The sequence below is a fragment of the Triticum aestivum genome, chromosome 5D, assembly GCF_018294505.1.
Source record: "Triticum aestivum cultivar Chinese Spring chromosome 5D, IWGSC CS RefSeq v2.1, whole genome shotgun sequence".
Taxonomy (NCBI): Eukaryota; Viridiplantae; Streptophyta; class Magnoliopsida; order Poales; family Poaceae; genus Triticum; species Triticum aestivum.
In genome coordinates this window covers 44,866,022-44,884,325 of record NC_057808.1, presented here as the reverse complement: position 1 = coordinate 44,884,325, position 18,304 = coordinate 44,866,022, and positions in this window count along the sequence as shown.

Sequence of the window (18,304 nt, the reverse complement as noted above, 5' to 3'; positions counted from 1 at the left end):
GATTACTTGATCCGCCCGAAGTTATAGGGTCGAGTGGATCTAGACCGGCCTAGATATTACAATCTAAGTTGGTCATCCTTCTTGGGCCATTCGCGATGAGCTGGTAGTTGCCAGCAAATTTGGACGGGCAATGCCAAAAATCATGTTCAAAATATATGCCTTCTACAACTGATACCGAAATATGAATTTGTCTACAATGATCAATTGATGGCTGCTAGTTTTCTGTCTCTTCTCTAGGTAATGGTAATCGTCCTTTTCTCCATACGACAGCTGATTGTCATTCTCTCCATTAGGCAGTAATTAGTGGTGTGCAACACGTCGGAACTCACCCTAGAACAAACCAAAATGGATGCACACAGCCATGATGGTAAGGCATTTGTTGTGGCTTTGACAATCTTCAAATTTCGCGACTTCAACATTCTATAGGCGTTGTGTGAATGCGCGCGTATATGTGGCGATTTGCAGTGCATACATGTACACATAATCAATGTTCCAAAAAATACAATTCGGTGTTATTTATAGCCACTTTTATAAGGACATTTTTCTTTTCACCTCACGTACTGAACTAGTGATTTATGTCCCTCTACCCATGATCGCTCAACTTAATTATTTTTGTAGTAGCATCTTTGCTCACCGACGTTAACTTCTTATATATACATGTCACATTTCGCCGGCCTCCCATGGTACTTTCATGCTAGAATAGATGTTGTTCCACAGCAACACCCCGGCAAAATCCATATGTATGGGCATCTCGTTCCAAATGATTTTTCTAGATTACAATGGGATTGTGGGGTGTCGGCAAGTTTCCAACAGAAGTAAGTTGTGTACCAGTAACATATGCTTTGGTAGTTTGGCATTAAATTGCTATGAGGTCTACCTCTATTCTAGATTGATTCACAAAGACCCGCCCACTGCCTTCCTTCCAAAGGGTTTAGTAACCGTACGTGGCAACGGAGCTTTTGTGCTTACTGATCTTGCGGGCCATGTCGTGCCACCATTCCGTAAAAGAGACGTTGTAGCTGGCAGGAAGGGTCAGAGCAGCTTCAAACTTGTATGTTGCGAAAGTTGTTGCCATGCATGGGTTGTAAATTGCAGAGGAACAAGCATACGTGAAAAATACTGTGAGGATATATATAATCAAAATGGTAAGTGGTGACCGATCAATGGAAATACAAGGGAAATTGGTGGCGACAGATGGGACAAAGTGGTGAGTCTACAGCCAGGGTCGCTAGATCAGCTATTGCACATAATCAAAATAGTAGTAAGTTTTTACTTAGTGCTTGCAATGGCTTGTAAATTCGACAAACTTCACGTTTTCCTGATCCATGGAACTGGACTTCGGACGTTTTATTTTTTCATACATAAGGAGGCATCTGCTTCCCGAATCTGGCTCCATAGAGACGGGCAGTTTATGCCAACTCTACGCGGAGCCAGAGCATAGACTTTAAGGTGCACACACCTTAAAATTAGCTTCCATGCATCACATGTAGTGCACATAAAATCAAAAGTTTATTAGAATTTAGCATCATTGTTTTCATGACCAATGGAATTGCTGTTAATTTTCATTTCATCCCAGTTTCAGGATGACCAAGGCGAGTATGCCGTGGTTGAAATGTAAAACACATTCTGGAAATCATCTTGTATGCAACATGTGCTATGGGTATCATTGCATGTGTGTACAACCCTGACTGTAAAGAGACAATGTACTTGCCATATCTGTCTTATATGATAAAGAGAAGATATCCTCTCTTTTTTCATCATAAGTTTTGTTATGTAAAACATTTAGCGGAAATCTCCATATTTTAGTAGGGTACATGCGTGATCAAATGTAGTCATTGTCAGGTACAAATGGACTTACTCGATATGGATATATCAACCAAGCATTAATATTATATCATCACTCGTCTTTTTGTTCTAATTTTAGAAATTAGTGAGCATTGTATTATGACCTCTTAGGTTATTTTTTTTGCGAGAAATGACCTCTTAAGCTTTGGTGTTTGCTTGAGCACAAGTTGAAGAAAGTTAGTTTTAATACCTAATCAACGAGAGCGTTTCCATGATACAATTAAACTAGTAACTCAACTCATAGTTACCTAAAAAAACTCACCTCATAGTTCAGTAGACCGTGGGCACTTCTTCACATCAATGTTCTCGGCGTGGTTGTCCATCAAATGTTTGACTAATCAGCGGTTTCATACATCGTGAGCCTAGTCTTTGGGTGGTTGCATGCATATATCAATGCAGAGGATGGGGCATATTCTTCTTTTTGAAAAATACAGTCTTCAGGTGGGGGTCGCTTCTTGTATGTAGCCACACCCCCCAACCCCAACGCTGGCCGAAGTCTGGCATTGTTCGCCTCCCGGATTGACCGCTTTGGAGAGTGGTTCCATGATGGACGTTTGTCATAGTAATGTTTCGTGCAGCTACAAAAACCTGATCCGTGAGCTTCTGAATATTTGCTTAGTTCACGTGTATTAACTCCTAACCACAACCTTCCAAAAATGTTTTTTAAGAGGACTCTACGAAGACAATGGCAACATCTTTATCACCATCAGGATAAAAGAGACTGATACGAGCCTTGTGTAAGGTGTTGACAAGTTCCCTGATGCCTTCCATGCTTACCTAAATACGGTGGAACTAATCAAGTAATGCAACTGTACCCTGGAATCACTGTACACTAGTCTGGATATCTTTTTTCCACACATCTGGAGAATTCAGATGGAGATGCATCACTGAGAACACAATAGTCCAATGAGACTGGATAGTAGGAGGATATATAGTTTGAGCAACACAATAGTCCAATGAGACTGGATAGTAGGAGGATATATAGTTTGAGCAGCAGGAGAGCTGATGAAGCTATGAAAGGTTGCACATGTATGAGCAGAAAATACTAATGGTGTGGAATTTATGGCTAGGGTAAAAAATTGTTTCTTTAATTTATGATAAAGTGGTTGGAGCAGAAGTGGTGTGTTTATCCTCTCGAAGTGGCAGCCGTCATCTCCTCCGCTCCATGCTGCTGTGGTGGCCGTCACCATCACATGAGGAGAAGAGGGACAACCTCTATATGAGGAGCATCATGCAAGGGACTTCATAAAAGACAGAAATATGTCGAGGTAGAGGGCGCATCGTTGTATAGGTGGAGGTAGTGATGCCGTGAGGGAAGGAGAAGGAGATATCATATGTTAGTTAGGATTACTTGATCCGCCTCAAGTTATAGGGTCGAGTGGATCCAGACTGGCCTAGATATTACAATCTAAGTTGGTCATCCTTCTTGGGCCATTCGCGATGAGCTGGTAATTGCAAGCAAATTTGGACGGGCAATGTCAAAAATCATGTTCAAAATATATGCCTTCTACAACTGATACCGAAACATGAATTTATCTACAATGATCTATTGGTGGCTGTTAGTTTTCTGTCTCTTCTCTAGGTAATGGTAATCATCCTTTTCTCCATACGGCAGCTGATTATCATTCTCTCCGTTAGGCAGTAATTAGTGGTTTGCAACACGTCGGAACTCACCCTAGAACAAACCAAAATGGATGCACACAGCCATGATGGCAAGGCATTTGTTGTGGCTTTGACAATCTTCAATTTTTGCGACTTCAACATTCTATAGGCGTTGTGTGAATGCGCGCGTATATGTGGCGATTTGCAGTGCATACATGTACACATAATCAATGTTCCAAAAAATACAATTCGGTGTTATTTATAGCGACTTTTATAAGGACATTTTTCTTTTCACCTCACGTACTGAACTAGTGATTTATTTCCCCTCTACCCATGATCGCTCAACTTAATTATTTTTGTAGTAGCATCTTTGCTCACCGACGTTAACTTCTTATATATACATGTCACATTTCGCTGGCCTCCCATGGTACTTTCATGCTAGAATAGATGTTGTTCCACAAAAACACCCCAGACACGTCCATATGTATGGGCATCTCGTTCCAATTGATTTTCTAGATTACAATGGGTTTGTGGGGGGGGGGGGGGGGGGGGGGGGGGGGGGGGGGGGGGGGTCGGCAAGTTTCCAACAGAAGTAAGTTGTGTACCAGTAACATATGCTTTGGTAGTTTGGCATTAAATTGCTATGAGGTCTACCTCTGTGCTAGATTGATTCACAAAGACCCGCCTGCTGCCTTCCTTCCAAATGGTTTAGTAACAGTACGTGGCAACGGAGCTTTTGTGCTTACTAATCTTGTGGGCCGTGTCGTGCCACCATTCCGTAAAAGAGACGTTGTAGCTGGCAGGAAGGGTCAAAGCAGCTTCAAACTTGTATGTTGCGAAAGTTGTTGCCATGCATGGGTTGTAAATTGCAGAGGAACAAGCATACGTGAAAAATACTGTGAGGATATATATAATCAAAATGGTAAGTGGTGACCGATCAATGGAAATACAAGGGAAATCGGTGGTGACAGATGGGACAAAGTGGTGAGTCTACAGCCAGGGTCGCTAGATCAGCTATTGCACATAATCAAAATAGTAGTAAGTTTTTACTTAGTGCTTGCAATGGCTTGTAAATTCGACAAACTTCACGTTTTCCTGATCCGTGGAACTGGACCTTGGACGTTTTATTTTTTCATACATAAGGAGGCATCTGCTTACCGAATCTGGCTCCATAGAGACGGGCAGTTTATGCCAACTCTACGTGGAGCCAGAGCATAGACTTTAAGGTGCACACGCCTTAAAATTAGCTTCCATGCATCACATGTAGTGCACATAAAATCAAAATTTTATTAGAATTTAGCATCATTGTTTTCATGACCAATGGAATTGCTGTTAATTTTCATTTATCCCAGTTTCACGATGACCAAGGCGAGTATGAGGTTGAAATGTAAAACACATTCTGGAAATTATCTTGTATGTAACATGTTCTATGGGTATCATTGCATGTGTGTACAACCCTGACTGTAAAGAGACAATGTACTTGCCATATCTGTCTTATATGATAAAGAGAAGATATCCTCTTTTTTTCATCATAAGTTTTGGTATGTAAAATATTTTAGCGGAAATCTCCATATTTTAGTAGGGTACATGCGTGATCAAATGTAGTCATTGTCAGGTACAAATGGACTTACTCGATATGGATATATCAACCAAGCATTAATATTATATCATCACCCGTCTTTTTGTTCTGATTTTAAAAATTAGTGAGCATTGTATTATGACCTCTTAAGTTTTTTTTTTTGCGAGAAATGACCTCTTAAGCTTTGGTGTTTGCTTGAGCACAAGTTGAAGAAAGTTAGTTTTAATACCTAATCAACGAGAGCGTTTCCATGATACAATTAAACTAGTAACTCACCTCATAGTTACCTAAAAAAACTCACCTCATAGTTCACTAGACCGTGGGCACTTCTTCACATCGATGTTCTTGGCGTGGTTGTCCATCAAATGTTTGACTAATCAGCGGTTTCATACATCGTGAGCCTAATCGGGTGGCTGCATGCATATATCAATGCAGAGGATGGGGCATATTCTTCTTTTTGAAAAATACAGTCTTCAGGTGGGGGTCGCTTCTTGTATGTAGCCACGCTTCCCAACTCCAACGCTGGCCGAAGTCTGGCATTGTTCGCCTCCCGGATTGACCGCTTTGGAGAGCGGTTCCATGATGGACGTTTGACATAGTAATGTTTCGTGCAGCTACAAAAACCTGATCCAGGAGCTTCTGAAAATTTGCTTAGTTCACGAGTATTAACTCCTAACCACAACCTTCAAAAAATGTTTGGAGACTTGCATCAAGCCACTGACTGATACCAAAGCGCTCGGGTGGGTGCGCGCGAGAGGGACAGGGGAGGGGATGAGCACGGGGGGAGGAGTGAGAGGGCCCGCGGGGGTGCGTGGCGTCTCCAGCCAGCTCCAGGCGGTCAGCGGCAAGCAGGAGGAGGCATGGCGCCTCGCGTGCGCGTGCGCTGTCCCGCCTCTGCCTACTTGCAGAGGTTAGGGATGACTGGCACCAGGCCAGGTGGGCTGGGCCAGCACAGGTGAGGCCCAGGTGGGTTTCTCTCTCTCTCTCTCTCCTTTATTTTGTTTCAATTTTCTATTTTATTCCTCTGTTTTGAATTAGTAAAAATACTAATTCATTTCCAAAATTTCTGAAATAACTTGTGGGCACATTTTGAATTATTTCCAACAGCCCTCAAATCATTTTAGAATAATTTGAGCATTTAAAATATTTATAGAATTTAAATGCCCCAATTCAAATACAATATGGATTCATTCAAGAATCCAGAATGTCCTAGAAAAGGGTACACCATTTTTGGTAGAGGTTCTAGACCAATTCAAAAATGATGAACATTTATGAAGGGCATTTTGGGTTCATTGTAAAGATTTAATTTTGACCCTAGTTGAATTTCATTTGCTGCTAGGGTTTATCAGTCCCCATTTCAAGTTTCAGATAAAATTAGACATGATGCATGGATGCAAAGCCACTATTTACAAACATGAATCTAGGGCTGTGACAAAAGTGGTGAGTCTAGAGCCCGGGTCGCTAGATCAGCTATTGCACATAATCAAAATAGTAGTAAGTTTTTACTTAGTGCTTGCAATGGCTTGTAAATTCGACAAACTTCATGTTTTCCTGATCCGTGGAACTGGACTTCGGACGTTTTATTTTTTCATACATAAGGAGGCATCTGCTTCCCGAATCTGGCTCCATGGAGACGGGCAGTTTATGCCAACTCTATGCGGAGCCAGACCACTTACTAACAGGGGTTAAGTCATTGCATTTTTCATATCTTTTTGGAGAATTCGTCAGTGCATTTTTTATTTGGGCGAGAAAATTTATGGCGTCGTAAACACCGGGATCTTCTCGCATGTCTTGACATCCGTCTCAGGATAGTAGTGTTGGAAACGTATCTGGGCAGCTGGTCACAGGTTAACTTCGCCAAATTCTTTGTGCTGAATGCCAGAGTGCTGGAGTCGAGGACATTTGAATGTTGAGGCCAGCTTGTACGACGAGGAGTTCTTGCCAGAACATCATAGGAAGCTTCAGCTAGGGAACAAGCCTTCATAGAGGTGCTCGGTTTCATTTTACAACTGATACTTCTCTCGAAGCTGTTTGGGAAAGCAAGCATCTCAATGATGTTCCTGTGTAGATGCTGAAATGGGTTAGGTCATTCAGGAAATTATCCTTGCCTATGTCATGTATATTTACAATCTTGTGTCATTTTTTTTGTAATACACTTGATGGTATATGCACAATCTCACTGAAAAATTTGGGATTCTTCAATGATGTTGCTACAGTATAAGATGGCGGCTTGTTGAGATGCATGTTTTAATCTTCCATTGGAACATCAGTTAAATGACTTTGCCTGCAGTCTCATTCTTCAGTTGTAATGGAAGGGTAGGTATTTTTTTTCTCGAATACCATTGAAGAAAGAAAGAGGATAAATATTGATGAATTGATTACTTTTTTTATCTAGCATCTGGATGATTTAAGGGTACACCATATCTTGCCACGGCCTTGTACAATAGAAACAAATACGAGCCGTTCTGTTTGTCGATACAACTACATTTGATTATTTTTATAACTACTATTGCATCTAAATTAGCAAGTGCAATTAACGATTACAATTATGTTGAAGTTATAAATTGTGTTCTATGCACTGGCTTGTGCAGTTACAGATTCAGACACAACTACTCTTAGGTTGCTATTTTATTTTACTAGTGAGGAGGAACGGGACATGGCGTTTTGGTGCCGGGGCTTAGATGCTCCCAGAATCCTCTCCGTTGCATCTCCTCTAGGGCTCGGTGGGATAGGGACGATTGAAGAAGCGTTGCAGGGATAGGGACGACCGGGCGAGGGTTCAGTGGCCGTCGTCAATGACGGACCAGCTAGGCCCAGGAAACTTGCGGGACCGTCTGCTGTTTGGACGGATCGGCACAAGCGTTACGTTGCCTAACAGGAATAAATGCAGTGGCCCTATTTTTGTCTTTCCCACGATACGCAAGAGATACACCAAAAAATACGGGACAATGCAGCAATCACGAGAAGAAAGGATGGCGAGGATTCCGAGAGCATCTGAGCTCGGGATCAGAACCGAATTTTCCGGAGGAACGCTATTTTCATGTTCTTTGTTTTATGTCGCCTTTAATCTTATTCGTTGTTGCCACTGTATTTTTTCTTAATTTGTGCAAAACATTCTGTGAGCAGGGGCTCAGTGATGTACAGTGTTTCTGTTTTGCAAAGAGACAAGCCTCATATAGCGGTTACCATTCGTATTCTTGGCCCTTGATGATTCAATATTTTCTATGATGCCTTGCTTCAGGGGAGCCGCAAATACTATGCATGGTTGATTGCTATGTCAGCTGGCAGGCATTATGTGAATTCCAGTATTTATCTCATGTTGCCGTAAGTATTATTTCATATTGTTCCATGAGTCATTGTTTTGCATTTTTATTGTTGCGGCTGGAATCTCCACTTATTTTCAATGTTGAGAATATCACTTATCTTTAGTGTTTCGATCGGCTGGGGATTAGAGATTAATCAAAAATCAGCCAATTAATCAATTTTATCAATCGACTATTAATCGGGCCTTTTTTTGCAAATCTCATGTTCCCATCACTAAAATGTGATATATTCAACACAAAAACAATATTAACAATACATATTACATACCAAGGTCCAAAAAACACAAATAAACATAGTTCTTGCGCACATAATGCTAGGAATAGGCTCCATTTATCTGTAGATTCCCGATAAATCGCTTGGCAGAGTGATAACGGCTCAACCGATAAACGGTGATGATATGGCATAATCTTATCGGTCACTCCCCGAGTAGTGATAAATCGGACGATATATCATTGAATCGGCCAATTTTTTGAACGGTGCTTATTTTAACTGAAATTATCATGTGGATGGTGGTTCAGCAACTAATGCCAATGCAAGTTCTCAGAAATCTCTGGACTATATGCTATATATGTAGATAATGTTCATACCTTGGATGCTCACTTTCAGGATTCCAACTATGCCTAACTCTACATATTGCCTGTTGTGAAGATTTTGAGCACCACTGTTTATAGGAGAACAAGCTACTCAGATACAGGTTCAGTTGTTGCTGAAGTGGAATATGAAACTCTTAACTATTTTTTTCTTAACTGACTGAAATATGGGCATGATGCTTTTAAATTTTATACTACAAGGGACGATACAGTTTTTCTAACGCTTTATTGGATAATGAGGTGACCGTTTACAGAGCTCGGTTCGAGCAGTTGGAACAATAGGTAGTGGCAATAGATGGACGAGCCCGTGACCTTGAAGTCACCGTATGTGTACCCACAAGTCAAAATTTCGGATCCACATTCTTAGGGATTCATTTCTGCAGCTATTGCCTAAAAATAAATAAATTCTGCAGCAATTAGCGAAGCTCCTATTTGCGGCTTACTACATGTAGTAGGCAAGCATCGCGGAAATGACTCCAGATGAGCCAATTGCTCCTATGTCCAATCAACACATATATTTTTTTTATCATTGGACAAAATTGAAAAATTGGTTACTTATTCAATAACCTTTAAATTATTCTTATGAATTAGTTTAATAATTGGAAAAATAATGTAGAGTGGAAAAAAAGTAAGTATTTATGAGTTGAACTAAAAGGATCAGTTCATGGTAAACAAAAAGTTGCTGGACGCAGAAAATATATTCATGTGTTTTAAAAGATTCATAAATTTGATATAAATTGTTTGTATGAAGTCTTTCATAAGTATAAGAAATAGATGTTCATAATTCATACACCTTTAAAATATATTTTGCATTTTCCCAAAAAGAAAGGTAAATAGAATAAAAAATAAGTAAATAAAAAGTAAAAAAAATCTAAATAGAGTAAGAAAGTAAACAAATAGACATAAAATAGGAAAAAAAAAAGCAGCAAAAACGAAAAAAAAAAGAAAAACGAAAAAAAATCTATTGTAGTGCATGCATGTATTATAATTCTATCAGTACCGCATGATCATACCAAAACTTCATCTAGTCTATCTTATCAATAAATGTCTATTTCTTTGCTCTGCATTGTTTTTGTATTCAAACATGAGTATGTTGCTTTCAATTTCTAGGACTTGAACCCACAACTTGTTACTTATGGAAAGCCTATTTGCCGCTTATTGCATGCAATAAGCAAGCTCCAGCCTGAAACGACTCTAGATGGTCCGACCGCAGGTGCGGCCCATCAACATTTTGAGGTAAATACATCACTGGTGCTTGAACTTGCCACGAATATGCACTTTGGTGCCTGAACTTGCAAAATACATTGAACTGGTTCCGTAACTTGGCATGGACGTGCTTATATGGTTCAAATCTTGTGTTTTTATACGTCCATGACGCCAACGAGGCACTCCAGGATGAAAGGGACAAGGCGTATGGCCTGTTTTTTTGCCGAAAACCCCCCAGAATAAATATTTTCTTACAAAAAGGCCCTCAAAGAGAAACTGATAAATTGAAAAAAATCTATTAATAAATAAACTGGTCCGGGGTTTGAACCACATGCGCAGATGTGCATGCCTAGCCAATCTACCCGTTCAAATTTAGTGTCAGGAAAGGATTCATACACTTTATAAACATAAAGCTGAACAATGTAAATTAAAAATATTATTCCAGCAATATAGTGGCATTGCTTTGAACCTGCAACCAGGGGCTATATAGCGGCCGCACGTACCACTATAACTGACGACGTCGAATGGTAAAATGATAAATTTAGGTTTATAATATAACGAGCCCGTGTGACTAAAATGGACCACAATGTGGTCAATGGGTTTGTTCTTTTTCATTTCATTTTAAAAAATACGTTAATTATTATCACATTACAAACAATATACATATATGTAAAACAAATTATGTTAAAGTTTTCATACAATTTCATGAAATACGTATGCAGAAATTTAATAGAAATACACATAATAAAATTATGAATTAGAATAAAATTATAATTTGAAAAGATGCTTCTATTTAAAAAAAATATTAAAGTAATTTTAGAAACGTTCATATATTTAAATAAATTTGCATATAATTTTAAACTTTAGCACTTTTAATAAACTATTTATGTAGTATATCAATGTGTTCATGCTTTAACAAAAAATTGTGTTGTTTTAAAAAGTTTATATAGTATAGAAGTTTGTGTGTTTAAAAAAAATACAAGCCTAGTATGCCATTAGACTGCGGATCCTCACATGAATAATACCTGAATCATATAAACATTTTACTCATTCATAAATATTTTCAATTTAATGAATATGTTTTAAAATAACACGTGTATTATTTTTAAAATGACATGAAGATTATTGCATTATTTTGAAATTATGTTTTTTATACAGTCATAAAGAGTACTTGTACTTTTGATACATGACAACTCATTGGTCGGAGTGGCATCCGTGCTTGGTCTACAAGCTTTGTTCTGATGTTCGGGTCACAGATCCGATGCTGTTTTTGCTGGATTGTTCTATTTATTTTGTTCGGCCAAATGTTTATAAAGGTTATGAATCATTAAATATCAGCAAATGTGAAGTTGTCGAGTGGTTAGCCGCATGCACTTGACTGGTACGTCGTTAGGCCACACACCCTTGTCAATGATAGCGGGCCCCATCGCATGCTGGCGCGCCTCCTCAGCTTCGCGGACGTATACAAACATCATTTGAACCATATATGCACGTCCATGCCAAGTTATTGAACTAGTTCAATGTATTTTGCAAGTTCAGGCACTAAAGTGCACATCCGTGGCAAGTTCACCGCTGGTGTATTTACCTCTTTAATTCTATTCTAAAAATTCATAAAATATTATATATTTAGTAAATACAAATAATTTTAATAATTGGGAAAATATAATATAGATAATTATATGTTTGAAATAAAATGTACAACTTGTAGTTAAAAAAGGGTTCCTATGGACTAGAGAAATATTCTTGTATTTCAAAAGAGTCCATATATTTACAAAAGTATATCATACAAAGTCGTTCATATATGCCACAATATATGTTTATGCAATTTAAAATGTTTTTTGTTTTCTCAAAAAAGTACCATACAAAGTCGTTCATATATGCCAGAATATATGTTTATGCAATTTAAAATATTTTATGTTTTCTCATAAAGAAATAAAAATATTAAAATATTAAAACATTAAAAATTAAAAATTGTAAAAGGGAAGAAGGAAAAGAAAAAATGGAAAAAGGGAAACATAAAATAGAGAGGAAAAAGGTCACAACCTGTTGGACCCGGCGCGGGTTTCCTTTGCTTACGGTTGGATAGAAAAGTGGGCCTCCGATCCGGCTTAACATATATCCTTTTTATGCTTGGGTCCTCGCATCACGCGAGAGAAGCTTCTGACTCGCGCGACTGTATGCGCCGGCCCAATGCGCGGGAGGCCACTGCCTTGTTTTTTCCTGTTGTTTTCACTTTTTCTTTCGTTTTGGATTTCTTTTTTTACTTTTGTTTACACTTAGACTAAAAACAAAATACTTTTGTTTACACTTTCAAATATTCTAAACATATACATTACAAAAATGTACATTATGTAGTGTTTGAAAAATGTTAAATATGTATAATTTTGTGACCATATATACGTAAAATGTATGAAAAAATATAGAATGTGTGTGAACAAAAGTTGATCATGTATTTAAAAAATGTTAATAAATCATTTGAAATAATGTTTAGAAAATATTAATCAAGAATGTTTTAAAATGTTAAATGTGCATATATAAAATGTTGACCATTTATTAAAAAATGTTAATCTTGTATTTAAAAATGTAACCAAGCATTTAGAAAATGTTGAATGTGTATTGAAAATGTTAAAAACGTATTAAAAATATTAATATTGTATTTTATGTCCTTAATCAGTCTACCATTTGGTCCGCATAAAGAAAAATAAAACTGGTCAGCCACAAACCTATAATTTTGGATGGAATCCAGGGGATGAATCGAAATGTTTTCGTTCTCACATAACAGCCTGTGTTCTTATCTCATTTGAGACATATCCTATATACCAAAATATTTGATCCCCACTAACTCTAATTCTCTCAACATGCAACTATGCCACCTCATCATGTCACATGCATGAGAAAACACTTACATTAGCATGCACAACTTACATTAACATGCACTATGGATGTTATTCATATTCAATTTCCACTCATTTCAATTCTCACAGCATGCTCCTATACCAAATTACCATGCCATCATTCAATGGAAAACACCCATATCATCATTGTGACGCCCTCGATTCAATCGTACACTAATCATACACGCAAATGTGTACGATCAAGATCAAGGACTCACAGGAAGATATCACAACACAACTCTAGACACAAATTAAAAATAATACAAGCTTTATATTACAAGCCAGGGCCTCGAGGGCTCGAATACATAAGCTTGAAAACACAAGAGTCAGCGGAAGCAACAATATCTGAATACAGACATAAGTTGAACAAGTATGCCTTAAGAAGGCTAGCACAAAAGCAACATCGATCGAAAAGGCAAGGCCTCCTGCCTGGGAGCCTCCTAGCTACTCCTGGTCGTCGGCGGTCTCCACGTAGTAGTAGGCATCGACGGTGGCATCTGGCTCCTGGGCTCCGACATCTGGTTGCATCAACCGGAAAGAAGAAGGAAGGGGGAAAAGGGGGAGCAAAGCAACCGTGAGTACTCATCCAAAGTACTCGCAAGCAAGGATCTACACTACATATGCATCGATATCAATGAAATGGGCTGTATCTATGGACTGAACTGCAGAATGCCAGAAGAGAAGGGGAAAGCCTAGCCTATCGAAGACTAGCATCTTCAAGCAGCTCCAAGCATCTTGCAGCATTCAGAAGAGTACAGAAAAGCATAAAGTAAAGTAGTAGCAGTGTTATCAACCTCGGCCAGAGATCCTTTCTCGACTCCCTGCGAGAAAGCAATCCCAGAGCCATACTATCCATTTCTCATCTCTGGTATCCAGTTCTAGTTGTATCGATCGGGATACAACTCCAAGTGTCCGTTACCGTAGGACAGGCTATCAATAGATGTTTTCTTCCCTGCAGGGGTGCACCAACTTACCCACCACGCTCGATTAACTCCGGCTGGACACACTTTCCTGGGTCATGCCCGGCCTCGGCCAAACAATACGCCGCAACCCGACCTAGGCTTAATAGAGTGGTCAGCATGCCGGACTAAACCTATGCCCCCCAGGGGTCATGGGCCATCGCCCCGGGAACTCCTGCACGTTGCGAGGGCGGCCGGTGAGCAGACCTAGCTACCTCCTTAAACAAGGCAGGTGCTTACGCAGTCCAACCCGGCGCGCGCCGCTCAGTCGCTGACGTCTATTAAGCTTCGGCTGATGGATACGACACAGAACGCCCATACTATGCCCACGTGATGGTTAGTGCTATCAGGCCAGAGGCCCCTCGGATCAAATATCCAAATCGTAGTGGATTAGGAACACGCGGTAACAAGCAGAGACTCACGAAAGATGTGACCCCGTTGCCCCGTCTCGAAGACTTGCGGCAAGGGCTAAGAATGCCCGGCCACACCTCGTAAGTATCTCGCGGGCACCTTTCAGGTCAACCCGACTCCACATCACTCGCAATTAAGCTCGCGCAGGTACCCCTCAGGGCCGACCCGTCTTTAGTAACCTGGTTCAGGGTAAAGTCATAGTAACCATAGTAACCGTGTGTCTAACACCAAGGGGAAATCCTAAGGAATCACTCTTGAAGGATTCCACTCATGTAATCATCAAGGTGAACGTAAGAGGATCCACCCTCGAGGTTCACACTTGAGGGGTTGCACGACAGAGTCGTATCGGAAGTGGTTAAGGCGGAATCACCCTCGATGACCACGACCGAATATCTACACTACAGAGATCTCATCAGGAGCGATGTAAGAGGTTTCACCCTCGGCACTCGATGATAACTCTGCAGAGTCGAGCAACAAAAGGGGAAAGTGATGTGCGGTGCCGGGGCCTGGTCTTCGATCCCGTTGATCGGGTCTTCGATGATGAAGCAGGGGCAACAAGGACAATGTGGGGGTCACTGATGGATCACTAACCAACCTATACTAAGCAGTTTAGGATAAGCAGGTAAGGTACAAAGAGCAGGTTACAAAAGCAGGCAATGCATCAGAATAGGAGCAAACAATAACAGTAGCAAAATCTAATGCAAGCATGAGAGAATGGAATGGGCGATATCGGGATGATCAAGGGGGGGGGGGGCTTGCCTGGAAGCTCCGCTGAAAAGGAAGAAGGGTCGTTGTCGACGTAGACGATCACAGGGACGGCATCGGTCTCGGGGTCTATCGGAGAGAAGAGGGGGAAGATGTTGGAAATATGCCCTAGAGGCAATAATAAAATGGTTATTATTATATTTCCTTGTTCATGATAATTGTCTATTGTTCATGCTATAATTGTGTTATCCGGAAATCGTAATACATGTGTGAACACATAGACCATAACATGTCCCTAGTGAGCCTCTAGTTGACTAGCTCGTTGATCAATAGATGGTTACGGTTTCCTGACCATGGACATTGGATGTCATTGATAACGGGATCACATCATTAGGAGAATGATGTGATGGACAAGACCTAATCCTAAGCATAGCACTAGATCGTGTAGTTCGTTTGCTAAAGCTTTTCTAATGTCAAGTATCATTTCCTTAGACCATGAGATCGTGAAACTCCCGGATACCGTAGGAATGCTTTGGGTGTACCAAACGTCACAACATAACTGGGTGGCTATAAAGGTGCACTACAGGTATCTCCGAAAGTGTCTGTTGGGTTGGCTCGGATCGAGACTGGGATTTGTCACTCCGTATGACGGAGAGGTATCTCTGGGCCCACTCGGTATTGCATCATCATAATGAGCTCAATGTGACTAAGTAGTTAGTCACGGGATCATGCATTACAGAACGAGTAAAGTGACTTGCCGGTAACGAGATTGAACGAGGTATTGGGATACCGACGATCGAATCTCGGGCAAGTAACGTACCGATTGACAAAGGGAATTGTATACGGGATTGCTTGAATCCTCGACATCGTGGTTCATTCGATGAGATCATCGTGGAACATGTGGGAGCCAACATGGGTATCCAGATCCCGCTATTGGTTATTGGCTAGAGAGGTGTCTCGGTCATGTCTGCATGATTCCCGAACCCGTAGGGTCTACACACTTAAGGTTCGATGACGCTAGGGTTATAAGGAAGGTTTGTATGTGATTACCGAATGTTGTTCGGAGTCCCGGATGAGATCCCGGACGTCACGAGGAGTTCCGGAATGGTCCGGAGGTAAAGATTTATATATGGGAAGTCACCACACGGTCACCGGAAATATTCGGGGGTATACCGGTATTGTACCGGGACCACCGGAGGGGTTCCAGGGGTCCACCGGGAGGGTCCACCCACCCCGGAGGGCCTTATGGGCTGTAGGTGGAAGGGAACCAGCCCTTAGTGGGCTGGGCGCCAAACCCCCTAGGGCCCATGCGCCTAGGGTTTGGGGGAAAGCCTAAAGGGGGGCGCCCCCCCTTGCTTGGGGGGCAAGCCACCTCCCCCTTGGCCGCCGCCCCCCTCTAGATCCCATCTAGAGGGGCCGGCCCCCTTCCCCCTTCTCCCTATAAATAGAGGGGTGAGGGGAGGGCTACAACACCATATAAGGCGCAGCCCCTCCCCTCCCCAACACCTCTCCTCCTCCGCGTGTGCTTGGCGAAGCCCTGCCGGAGAACTGTCACTCCACCACCACCACGCCGTCGTGCTACTGTTGGAGCCTTCTTCCTCAACCTCTCCCTCCTCCTTTCTGGATCAAGGCGTGGGAGACGTCACCGCTCCGTACGTATGTTGAACGCGGAGGTGCCGTCCGTTCGGCACTTGGATCATCGGTGATTTGGATCACGGCGAGTACGACTCCATCAACCCCGTTCTCTTGAACGCTTCCGCTCGCGATCTACAAGGGTATGTCGATGCACTCCTCCCCTCTCGTTGCTAGTAAACTCCATAGATTGATCTTGGTGATGCGTAGAAAATTTTAATTTCTGCTACGACCCCCAACAGTGGCATCATGAGCTAGGTGTATGCGTAGTTTCTATGCACGATTAGAACACAAGTTGTTGTGGGCGTTGATTTTGTCAATTTACTTGCCGTTACTCATCTTATCTTGATTCGGCGGCATCGTGGGACGAAGCGGCCCGGACCGACCTTACACGTACGCTTACGTGAGACAGGTTCCACCGACTGACATGCACTAGTTGCATAAGGTGGCTAGTGGGTGTCTGTCTCTCCCACTTTAGTCGGATCGGATTCGATGAAAAGGGTCCTTATGAAGGGTAAATAGAAATTGACATATCACGTTGTGGTTTTGGCGTAGGTAAGAATCGTTCTTGCTAGAAACCTATAGCAGCCACGTAAAAGTTTGCAACAACAATTAGAGGACGTCTAACTTGTTTTTGCAGCAAGTGTCATGTGATGTGATATGGCCAGAAGGATGTGATGAATGATATATGTGATGTATGAGATTGATCATGTTCTTGTAATAGGAATCACGACTTGCATGTCGATGAGTATGACAACCGGCAGGAGCCATAGGAGTTGTCTTAATTTATTTATGACCTGCGTGTCAACTGGAACGTCATGTAATTACTTTACTTTATTGCTAACCATTAGCCATAGTAGTAGAAGTAATAGTTGGCGAGACAACTTCATGAAGACACGATGATGGAGATCATGGTGTCATGCCAGTGACGATGATGAACATGGCGCCCCGAAGATGGAGATCAAAAGGAGCAAAATGATATTGGCCATATCATGTCACTATTTGATTGCATGTGATGTTTATCATGTTTCACATCTTATTTGCTTAGAACGACGGTAGCATAAATAAGATGATCCCTCGGTAAAATTTCAAGAAAGTGTTCCCCCTAACTGTGCACCGTTGCGAAGGTTCGTTGTTCCGAAGCACCACGTGACGATCGGGTGTGATAGGTTCTAACGTTCGCATACAACGGGTGTAAGCCAGATTTACACACGCAATACACTTAGGTTGACTTGACGAGCCTAGCATGTACAGACATGGCCTCGGAACACAAGAGACCGAAAGGTCGAACATGAGTCGTATAGCAGATACGATCAACATGAAGATGTTCACCGATGATGACTAGTCCGTCTCTCGTGATGATCGGACACGGCCTAGTTGACTCGGATCATGTATCACTTAGATGACTAGAGGGATGTTTGTCTGAGTGGGAGTTCGTTAATAATTTGATTAGATGAACTTAATTATCATGAACTTAGTCTAAAAACCTTTACAATATGTCTTGTAGATCAAATGGCCCACGCTAATGTTGCCCTCAACTTCAACGCGTTCCTAGAA